Here is a 12,446-nt window from a genome sequence, read left to right as displayed (position 1 = left end):
ACTTCAAAAAATCATTTTCATCGTCTAGATTAGGGAATTAATGAAAATATTTACGTTGAAGATTTGAATGGAAAACAAGCACTTTCAAAAATTGCTTAATATATTATATGGTTCTTGAGATATGTGTCATTTCCTGAAGATGTTTCGTTTCTCGACACTCTTTACATCATAGCCAAAGAACCACAATGCCTACAAAAGTGTAACTGTGCTATTTTAATTCTTCGTCAAGTTCGCTTCAAAATAACCCCAGCAGAGATCATTACTATTCACAAGATTTGACCAATTTACAACAGCTAGGCCTAACTACTCCGACACGCCTAAATATCATCTTGCACCTTTGCATTGAACAAGCCAAACGATAATACATTAAAACTATGATAATTCAGGACGGACTTTTCAAGTAGGGACGGTCGGTCGGGATTGTTTTTATCTGGAGGGTAAAATATCACCGAGAATTTGAAAAATCTGCAAAAAAATAATGATTTTTGCAAACATTCTTTGAAAATATTCAGTCAAAATCAATTAATTTTTGCCTAAAAAATGGCAAAACATAATTTTATCAAAATAAAAAATAAAGGTTTCCCAAAACGCAAAATCTGGCTCGGTCGGGTCCGTAAAACAAGATATCTTCGTCACCCTATGATTCAGAATTCTTTTCAAAGTATCACTTTAATTATAAAAACCGACACTTTGACGGAAACAAAACATATTTTACAAAAACATTTTAAACTTTATCAGAGTGTTTTGGGTTTTTTTTTTTAATCGTTTTACCTGTATATAATCCGATATTTAAATGTTATTAAAACGATTTGACCTAAACTAAATATGTTTAGAAAGTTTTAAAAACATTTTAAGACTAATTTTTTGGAAAATACATTATTTATTGCATATATTTCACGGGACATTTCATCAAGAAAACACCTCTTAACTTCATACATCCATGCACTGAACAGAGAAAGAAAACCACGGAGAGAACCTCTGACAGGGACACTCAAACAATGTTAACAGTGCACCTTTGAAGTGACTAAACTCAAAAGGGGACAGAGAGCTCCCAATAAGTTAGGAATTAATAAATAAAAACATGAAAAAGGCAGGTCAAAGATTAAAGGGAAAGAATAAGATAAAAGTTGACAGTTTTATCATTTAAAATATAAATATATAAATTCCAGCTAAGATATTTATGTTGTTTGGTCCCTATAGGTATGAGTAGATATTAAAGTATCTGCGTGATGGGAATTTATTGAGACAAAATGAAAGGGGTGAACATCATAGAGCTTCTTCTCATCAGGGCACTTAACAACAAAAGAGGTAATATGGTAAAGAGAGATCAATTCAGCATTTCAAGCCGGTATTCTGCGGAAACGCAAGTGCGCAAGGCGTCTTGTGGTTTTTCTAGTACAGGCTGATGAAAATAAAATGATTTATGAACATATCTCATATGAATGTGGAAACACTGGCCGAAAATGAAGAACGCAAACACTTTTCATGCTAAAAAGGAAGTCAACTAATTAAGTTTTGGTAGGGGTGTGCCGCTGAGAATTTGGACTCATTAATATAAATTTGTCAAGAAATTTGGACCCATCGATATACCAAAAGTCGAAACTTTCAGTCGAATATATTAACCCAAATTGTATTAGTTTTTACAAATCTTTGGCGAAATGTCAATCATTTTGGCTACATTAAGGCAAAAAAGGGTTATTTTCTGAAAGGGCCGATCCATATACCGAAAGTGGCCTAGAAAAAGGGATCATTGATATTATACCAAAAGGCTGAAAATGCTACCAAAGTCCCTCGCTTTCGCAGCCTATAGTATGCTTCGCTGAACCTTATTGCCAGTGTCGCCGAGAGCCATTACGAGCCCCCTTTGATCACCGATAAGGTACATCTAGGACTTCATAAGTGTGTGGGGGGGGTGGGGTTGGAGGGTTGACATGTTAGCCGTATGTTAACAGCAGTGTTGTAAATTTTTGTGTGATATTGGGCTTGCGGGAATGGAGGTTTGTGTAACATCCTTGAACACATGTTGAAGCAGAGCGAAAGTAGCGTGTTTAGCTGCCACATGATATTAAGTTTAAAAGACCGTGATTTTACAATTTCAAGCTAAAATAATCAAACCATTGAACATTGAAGGGGACAAATGCACGTGTAGACCCCAAAAATGTGCAATTTGAAAGGGGCGTCTTACTTCAGATCAATTACTTCTGCAGAAAATGTCCCAAATTTCCCAATTCAAATCAAGTATGAACATTGAATGGGACAAATGCGCGAAATATGAAAGTAGCGACTTTTGCTCGCGAAGCACGGAAAAATTTCCAAATTCAAGCTAAATTGGTCAAATTAGAACATTGAAGAGGACGCTTTGTCGGCTAAGATATTAGCCTAAATTTGGTATCCTCCGATTTACGCTACATAAACATGAAGTTCTTGATTCCTCGACTGACTTTTTACTGCATGCTTTCCTGCTTCCAGGGAGAAATATGCCCGATAGAAGGGCGAAAAAAATTACATTGAGTACCCATTAAGCTCTCACCTGGTTTCTTGAAGTCCTAAAAACAGCAGCATACGCCTTTGCCCAAGTGTTTTTAAAATGCGTAAAAAACAACTTTGCTGATTATTGCACTGGTCACGGTAGTTCTGTGACCTCTCCAGAAAAAGCCGAGTGTTGGGTTTTTAAAATAAATAATTTATTATATTATAATGAATGTTAACTGTACATTTATTATAACGATTTTAATACCCACTTACTTCACAATTGATAGTATAGAAGGTAGAGTATTTATTTAAACTTTGTATACGCTAATCTTTTTTAATTTAGTGAAAATGAAGACTGAAAAGCCGGTAAAATTTTATGAAAAATTTACATAGAACCCCACAAAAGATTACCGTTTCGTTGTCATGGTAATCTAATCTTTTAATTTCGTAAATAAATTCAGGGGTTATACGATGTTTGGTGCAAACTGCAAAATGGAGTTCGGATGCAGTTCGTAATACAACTTCCGGTAACCTTGCGGGCAATACAAACACGTGTATTACGCAATATAAATAGCATATCATGTAGAACACGTAATTTAACAACAATTTTTCGCTATAATACATGTTTTTAAGCAAATAACATTACAAAATATGGTACGTTTTCTGTCTTTGTTTGCCACGATATTGTTAATTCTGTGCCCAATATGTTGGAGTTTTGTTTTGTCTTGTCTTGTAGGTTACACTCAGAGAAATATTCACACGTTATGTAAAAAAAAACACGATGTAAATTAAATTATACACAATACATGTAAAAGTTTGACAAAAAGTACAAGTTCAAGTATTATTTGAACTGTAACGAAGCTAGTTTACCTAGTTTGTGTAATCATTGCATGAAGTGAAGTAAAATGTCAGCCCAAGATACTTCGCTGATTGGAGAAAATCTACCTAACGTGTTATGTAAATCGACACGCATGTAGTTTTTACCTATTTCATGTAAGAAATTATAGCGCAGACCGAAAGCAATGGCGGACACGGCGTGTGTGTGATCGTGTAGCGCATACCTGCTGAAACTTCATTCAAATAGGTAGGTTTCGGAGTCATTAAGCTTGAACCAAACTGGAGATTTGTTCGATAAGTTATGCATGGATTTCTTTGAGACTTGGCTATTTATGGGTTCAGTCATTTTGCTAGATTGATCAACATTAGAATTGACATGCACAGCACCGGGACATTGCAGCGATCATGTGTTACGAGCCCGAGTAGGACAATCATTACAGTACAATACTGTACTGTATACTGAAGATGGCAGTTCTAGTATTACCAATCCTAAAGAAATATCAAATCAGTTCAATGACTTTTTTGTAAACGTTGGCCCTAAGCTTGCATCAAATATCCAAAACACAGGAAAGCAATATTTCGCTTATCTCAGTGAGAGCAAGACCAGTAATATGTATATGAAGCCTATTGTTGAATCCGATATTGTAAAAATAATTGATAAATTCGACATAAACAAAGGTGGAGGCCATGAAATTGGCAATCTAATCATTAAAAAAAGTGTGTAATGAAATTGCCAAACCTCTTAATATGATATTTAATTTGTCTATATCTACTGGGATTGTTCCTGATAAATTAAAAATAGCAAAAGTCATACCATTATACAAAAAAGATGATGCTGAGGCATTCTCAAACTATCGTCCAGTTTCTCTCCTACCGTGTTTTTCAAAAATTCTTGAAAGGCTGGTTTTTAACAGATGTACGGATTACATTGACAATAAGCGAATCCTTAACCCCAAACAATTTGGCTTTCGGTCAAAACATTCCACCTTTATGGCTATAGAGCAAATGGTAGACAAAGTTACTGCAGCAGTTGAAAAAAACCGAAACGACTATTGGAATATTTCTGGACTTATCAAAAGCCTTTGATACAATCGATCATAACATACTCTTACATAAATTAGAACACTGTGGCTTTCGTGGTATTGTGTTAGAATCAGTGTTCGAATTAAGGAAAAATAAATGATTGTCCCACGGACAACCAGATTACAATTTCTAAAACAAAGGCTACATATTTATGGTTGTCCAGTGGACAACCGAATCAGTATTCTTGGTTGTCCGGCGACTTGTTTAGTTGTCCCGGGCGAACGGACAACCAAAATTTCAAACGCTGGTTAGAATGGTTCAGAAATTATCTAAGTAACAGAAAACAATATGTTTATTATAATTCTTATGAATCAGAATCACACGATATTATATGTGGTGTTCCGCAAGGATCAATCCTGGGGCCACTTCTATTTATACTCTATGTTAATGATATAACTAATGCATCTAAAGTACTCGAATTCGTCCTTTTTGCAGACGATACCACCATTTTATACTCCCATAAAAACATAGAACGTCAGACAAACCTTGTTAATGAAGAGTTAAAGGAAGTAAGCAATTGGTTTAAAGCTAATAAATTGTCAATTAATGCTACCAAAACAAATTACATGATACTTGGCACACCCAAAATGACATCGATGAATCAAGACCTACAAATCACACTAGATCACACGGGTTTAGAAAGAGTGCATCAAACTAAATTCCTTGGTGTACTAATAGACGAATGTCTTACCTGGAAATGTCACATAGATTGGGTATCTAGAACAATTTCAAGAAATGTTGGTGTCATGAATAAATTGAAACATTTTGTTTCAAGTCGTATTTTATTTACACTTTATTGTACGTTAATATTGCCTTATTAGAATTATGGAGTACTTTTATGTGGAAATACATGTAAAACTTACTTAAATAAAATTGTAACAATTAAAAAATGGGCTATTAGAACGGTGGCAAACGTTCACTATAGAGACCACACACCGCCATTGTTTGCTAATTATAACATATTAAAAATTGAAGATATGTACACACTAGAATTAGGGACATTCATGTACAGGCACTCTATAAATGAGCTGCCCTGCTCATTTGATAATTATTTTACCAAACGTTCTGACATACATAACTACAAGACACGATATGTAAATGACCTAAATCTAACCAAAAATAAGAAAGTCTTTTCTGATTATGCTATACGTACAAGAGGTCCCATTCTTTGGAATTCTTTAGATAAAAATCTGAAAGCATCAAAATCTGTCAAACATTTCCGTAATCAATTCAAAACAAAACTGATCTCTAAATATAATTAATCCGTCAGCACCCCCCCCCTTGTCTTTGGTTATGTTATGTGATGTTGATTTATTTTGTTAATTTCATTTGATTTCAGGGAAAGGCTAACTTTCAGACCTTTTTGGTCTTCCAGCCTTTTCCTCCATATGTACCGTGTTTTTATATATTTTTATGTAATGTCTTTGATTTTTATGGAAATAAAATATGAATGAATGAATGAATGTATCTAGCACTGTGTGTACGTGTTGAGATAGATTACAAATACCACAGGAGATCTCCTCTGATACGGACAGTGTAGCCGTCATATGCATTGAAATGACTTCGATAATGTAGCCTAGTGTACCAAGTGTGGGACTCGAATTAAGAGAGAAATGCTACATTGAACATTAACTAGATAGCGGGGTGAACTGATAGAAAAGAAAAGAAAAAACAAATAAATTACTTCATGCATGAAATTGTATTGTTGAATGAATCTGACAGTTGACCAAGATTTGATAGTAGGTCATATTTGGACCTCCAGTGACCATCATTTCTGAACAGCAATTTTTGATGGATTCTTGTACTTTGGGGTATTTTAAACAAAATAAGCTCCTATGTCCCTCACCAAAGTGTGGGCATTAGCTGGGAGAGTCAAAATCCAAAATGGATGCCGGCGGCCATTTTGAAAAAGTGAATTTTCGGTATCTTCTGAACGCTTTGGTCGTTTGAAGTCATTAAGGTGTCATTTTCGACTAATTTTGTGGTGAGAAATCCATTAAAGGCATTATTTTACCCATTTTTTACCCATCTTCGTCATCAAACCCAAGATGGCCGCCTTTGGCTGTACTAGAAATACATTAAATTATACAGTACATTGAGAAACAACTCATAAAAATGTATTACAAGTGCACTTAATTCATCGTTTGTATTATAAATTGAACACCGATTCAATGTTTGTAACATTTATTCACAAATGAGATCGTCTGCTACTGAAAGCAATCCAAAATGGCCGCCCATAGCAACCAAAATCCTCATAGCAACGCATGAAAATAACAAAAAAATCAACGTTTTTTGACATATATGTGCATTTATTATACCTATTATTAGTAAATCAAGGTTGACTGATTGTAAGAAAGTGAAAGAATGGTCATAGGGGGTTGAGGTAAACAAAAAGTTCAAAATGGCTGCCCTTAGCAACCAAAAACATCACAGTAATGCAGTAAAACTACTATAAAATAAGTCATTTTTGACCTTAACGTGTATGTAATTAGTCTTATCCTAGCAAATCGAGGCCTATTAATTAAATGAAGATACCAGTTTGATCAAAGGAGGTCAAACAAGTCCAAAATGTTCAAAATGGCTGACCAAAGGAGACCATAGCAACCACATTTTACCTAGCAACGCAATAAAATGTCTATAAATCATGCACTTTTTGACCTGGTTGAGTATTCAATATGTCTTTTTCTAAGTAAATCATATCCTATTGATGGAATGAAGATACTAATTTGGTCAAAGGTGGTCAAACTACTGCAAAAATATCCAAAATGTTCAAAATGGCTGACCAAAGGAGACTATAGCAACCACATTTTACCTAGCAACGCAATAAAATGTCCATAAATCATGCACTTTTTGACCTGGTTGAGTATTCAATGTGTCTTTTTCTAAGTAAATCATATCCTATTGATGGAATGAAGATAACAATTTGGTGAAAGGTGGTCAAACTACTGAAAAAATTTAGAAAATGTATATATTTTTTATATTTTAAAAGTCATTGGCCGTTTTGAACCATAAGGGGTTGTTTCTGACTAATTTAGGTATAAAAAATCCATTCCAGGTACTATATTGTTAGGTTTTCTGGCCATCTTCATGGCCAGAAAAGGCAGGTCAAAGATTAAAGGGAAAGAATAAGATAAAAGTTGACAGTTTTATCATTTAAAATATAAATATATAAATTCCAGCTAAGATATTTATGTTGTTTGGTCCCTATAGGTATGAGTAGATATTAAAGTATCTGCGTGATGGGAATTTATTGAGACAAAATGAAAGGGGTGAACATCATAGAGCTTCTTCTCATCAGGGCACTTAACAACAAAAGAGGTAATATGGTAAAGAGAGATCAATTCAGCATTTCAAGCCGGTATTCTGCGGAAACGCAAGTGCGCAAGGCGTCTTGTGGTTTTTCTAGTACAGGCTGATGAAAATAAAATGATTTATGAACATATCTCATATGAATGTGGAAACACTGGCCGAAAATGAAGAACGCAAACACTTTTCATGCTAAAAAGGAAGTCAACTAATTAAGTTTTGGTAGGGGTGCCGCTGAGAATTTGGACTCATTAATATAAATTTGTCAAGAAATTTGGACCCATCGATATACCAAAAGTCGAAACTTTCAGTCGAATATATTAACCCAAATTGTATTAGTTTTACAAATCTTTGGCGAAATGTCAATCATTTTGGCTACATTAAGGCAAAAAGGGTTATTTTCTGAAAGGGCCGATCCATATACCGAAAGTGGCCTAGAAAAAGGGATCATTGATATTATACCAAAAGGCTGAAAATGCTACCAAAGTCCCTCGCTTTCGCAGCCTATAGTATGCTTCGCTGAACCTTATTGCCAGTGTCGCCGAGAGCCATTACGAGCCCCCTTTGATCACCGATAAGGTGCATCTAGGACTTCATAAGTGTGTGGGGGGTGGGGTTGGAGGGTTGGCATGTTAGCCGTATGTTAACAGCAGTGTTGTAAATTTTTGTGTGATATTGGGCTTGCGGGAATGGAGGTTTGTGTAACATCCTTGAACACATGTTGAAGCAGAGCGAAAGTAGCGTGTTTAGCTGCCACATGATATTAAGTTTAAAAGACCGTGATTTTACAATTTCAAGCTAAAATAATCAAACCATTGAACATTGAAGGGGACAAATGCACGTGTAGACCCCAAAATGTGCAATTTGAAAGGGGCGTCTTACTTCAGATCAATTACATCTGCAGAAAATGTCCCAAATTTCCCAATTCAAATCAAGTATGAACATTGAATGGGACAAATGCGCGAAATATGAAAGTAGCGACTTTTGCTAGAGAAAAAAAAAAAAATTTCCAAATTCAAGCTAAATTGGTCAAATTAGAACATTGAAGAGGACGCTTTGTCGGCTAAGATATTAGCCTAAATTTGGTATCCTCCGATTTACGCTACATAAACATGAAGTTCTTGATTCCTCGACTGACTTTTTACTGCATGCTTTCCTGCTTCCAGGGAGAAATATGCCCGATAGAAGGGCGAAAAAATTACATTGAGTACCCATTAAGCTCTCACCTGGTTTCTTGAAGTCCTAAAAACAGCAGCATACGCCTTTGCCCAAGTGTTTTTAAAATGCGTAAAAAACAACTTTGCTGATTATTGCACTGGTCACGGTAGTTCTGTGACCTCTCCAGAAAAAGCCGAGTGTTGGGTTTTTAAAATAAATAATTTATTATATTATTATGAATGTTAACTGTACATTTATTATAACGATTTTAATACCCACTTACTTCACAATTGATAGTATAGAAGGTAGAGTATTTATTTAAACTTTGTATACGCCAATCTTTTTTAATTTAGTGAAAATGAAGACTGAAAAGCCGGTAAAATTTTATGAAAAATTTACATAGAACCCCACAAAAGATTACCGTTTCGTTGTCATGGTAATCTAATCTTTTAATTTCGTAAATAAATTCAGGGGTTATACGATGTTTGGTGCAAACTGCAAAATGGAGTTCGGATGCAGTTCGTAATACAACTTCCGGTAACCTTGCGGGCAATACAAACACGTGTATTACGCAATATAAATAGCATATCGTGTAGAACACGTAATTTAACAACAATATTTCGCTATAATACATGTTTTTAAGCAAATAACATTACAAAATATGGTACGTTTTCTGTCTTTGTTTGCCACGATATTGTTAATTCTGTGCCCAATATGTTGGAGTTTTGTTTTGTCTTGTCTTGTAGGTTACACTCAGAGAAATATTCACACGTTATGTAAAAAAAACACGATGTAAATTAAATTATACACAATACATGTAAAAGTTTGACAAAAAGTACAAGTTCAAGTATTATTTGAACTGTAACGAAGCTAGTTTACCTAGTTTGTGTAATCATTGCATGAAGTGAAGTAAAATGTCAGCCCAAGATACTTCGCTGATTGGAGAAAATCTACCTAACGTGTTATGTAAATCGACACGCATGTAGTTCTTACCTATTTCATGTAAGAAATTATAGCGCAGACCGAAAGCAATGGCGGACACGGCGTGTGTGTGATCGTGTAGCGCATACCTGCTGAAACTTCATTCAAATAGGTAGGTTTCGGAGTCATTAAGCTTGAACCAAACTGGAGATTTGTTCGATAAGTTATGCATGGATTTCTTTGAGACTTGGCTATTTATGGGTTCAGTCATTTTGCTAGATTGATCAACATTAGAATTGACATGCACAGCACCGGGACATTGCAGCGATCATGTGTTACGAGCCCGAGTAGGACAATCATTACAGTACAATACTGTACTGTATACTGAAGATGGCAGTTCTAGTATTACCAATCCTAAAGAAATATCAAATCAGTTCAATGACTTTTTTGTAAACGTTGGCCCTAAGCTTGCATCAAATATCCAAAACACAGGAAAGCAATATTTCGCTTATCTCAGTGAGAGCAAGACCAGTAATATGTATATGAAGCCTATTGTTGAATCCGATATTGTAAAAATAATTGATAAATTCGACATAAACAAAGGTGGAGGCCATGAAATTGGCAATCTAATCATTAAAAAAGTGTGTAATGAAATTGCCAAACCTCTTAATATGATATTTAATTTGTCTATATCTACTGGGATTGTTCCTGATAAATTAAAAATAGCAAAAGTCATACCATTATACAAAAAAGATGATGCTGAGGCATTCTCAAACTATCGTCCAGTTTCTCTCCTACCGTGTTTTTCAAAAATTCTTGAAAGGCTGGTTTTTAACAGATGTACGGATTACATTGACAATAAGCGAATCCTTAACCCCAAACAATTTGGCTTTCGGTCAAAACATTCCACCTTTATGGCTATAGAGCAAATGGTAGACCAAGTTACTGCAGCAGTTGAAAAAAACGAAACGACTATTGGAATATTTCTGGACTTATCAAAAGCCTTTGATACAATCGATCATAACATACTCTTACATAAATTAGAACACTATGGCTTTCGTGGTATTGTGTTAGAAAACTTAGAATGGTTCAGAAATTATCTAAGTAACAGAAAACAATATGTTTATTATAATTCTTATGAATCAGAATCACACGATATTATATGTGGTGTTCCGCAAGGATCAATCCTGGGGCCACTTCTATTTATACTCTATGTTAATGATATAACTAATGCATCTAAAGTACTCGAATTCGTCCTTTTTGCAGACGATACCACCATTTTATACTCCCATAAAAACATAGAACGTCGGACAAACCTTGTTAATGAAGAGTTAAAGGAAGTAAGCAATTGGTTTAAAGCTAATAAATTGTCAATTAATGCTACCAAAACAAATTACATGATACTTGGCACACCCAAAATGACATCGATGAATCAAGACCTACAAATCACACTAGATCACACGGGTTTAGAAAGAGTGCATCAAACTAAATTCCTTGGTGTACTAATAGACGAATGTCTTACCTGGAAATGTCACATAGATTGCGTATCTAGAACAATTTCAAGAAATGTTGGTGTCATGAATAAATTGAAACATTTTGTTTCAAGTCGTATTTTATTTACACTTTATTGTACGTTAATATTGCCTTATTAGAATTATGGAGTACTTTTATGTGGAAATACATGTAAAACTTACTTAAATAAAATTGTAAAAATTAAAAAATGGGCTATTAGAACGGTGGCAAACGTTCACTATAGAGACCACACACCGCCATTGTTTGCTAATTATAACATATTAAAAATTGAAGATATGTACACACTAGAATTAGGGACATTCATGTACAGGCACTCTATAAATGAGCTGCCCTGCTCATTTGATAATTATTTTACCAAACGTTCTGACATACATAACTACAAGACACGATATGTAAATGACCTAAATCTAACCAAAAATAAGAAAGTCTTTTCTGATTATGCTATACGTACAAGAGGTCCCATTCTTTGGAATTCTTTAGATAAAAATCTGAAAGCATCAAAATCTGTCAAACATTTCCGTAATCAATTCAAAACAAAACTGATCTCTAAATATAATTAATCCGTCAGCACCCCCCCCCCCCTTGTCTTTTGGTTATGTTATGTGATGTTGATTTATTTTGTTAATTTCATTTGATTTCAGGGAAAGGCTAACTTTCAGACCTTTTTGGTCTTCCAGCCTTTTCCTCCATATGTACCGTGTTTATATATTTTTTATGTAATGTCTTTGATTTTTATGGAAATAAAATATGAATGAATGAATGAATGTATCTAGCACTGTGTGTACGTGTTGAGATAGATTACAAATACCACAGGAGATCTCCTCTGATACGGACAGTGTAGCCGTCATATGCATTGAAATGACTTCGATAATGTAGCCTAGTGTACCAAGTGTGGGACTCGAATTAAGAGAGAAATGCTACATTGAACATTAACTAGATAGCGGGGTGAACTGATAGAAAAGAAAAGGAAAAAAAAATAAATTACTTCATGCATGAAATTGTATTGTTGAATGAATCTGACAGTTGACCAAGATTTGATAGTAGGTCATATTTGGACCTCCAGTGACCATCATTTCTGAACAGCAATTTTTTGATGGATTCTTGTACTTTGGGGTATTTTAAACAAAATAAGCTCC

This window comes from Amphiura filiformis, unplaced genomic scaffold (genome assembly GCF_039555335.1).
Source record: "Amphiura filiformis unplaced genomic scaffold, Afil_fr2py scaffold_23, whole genome shotgun sequence".
Lineage (NCBI taxonomy): Eukaryota > Metazoa > Echinodermata > Ophiuroidea > Amphilepidida > Amphiuridae > Amphiura > Amphiura filiformis.
This window is presented reverse-complemented; position numbering follows the sequence as displayed.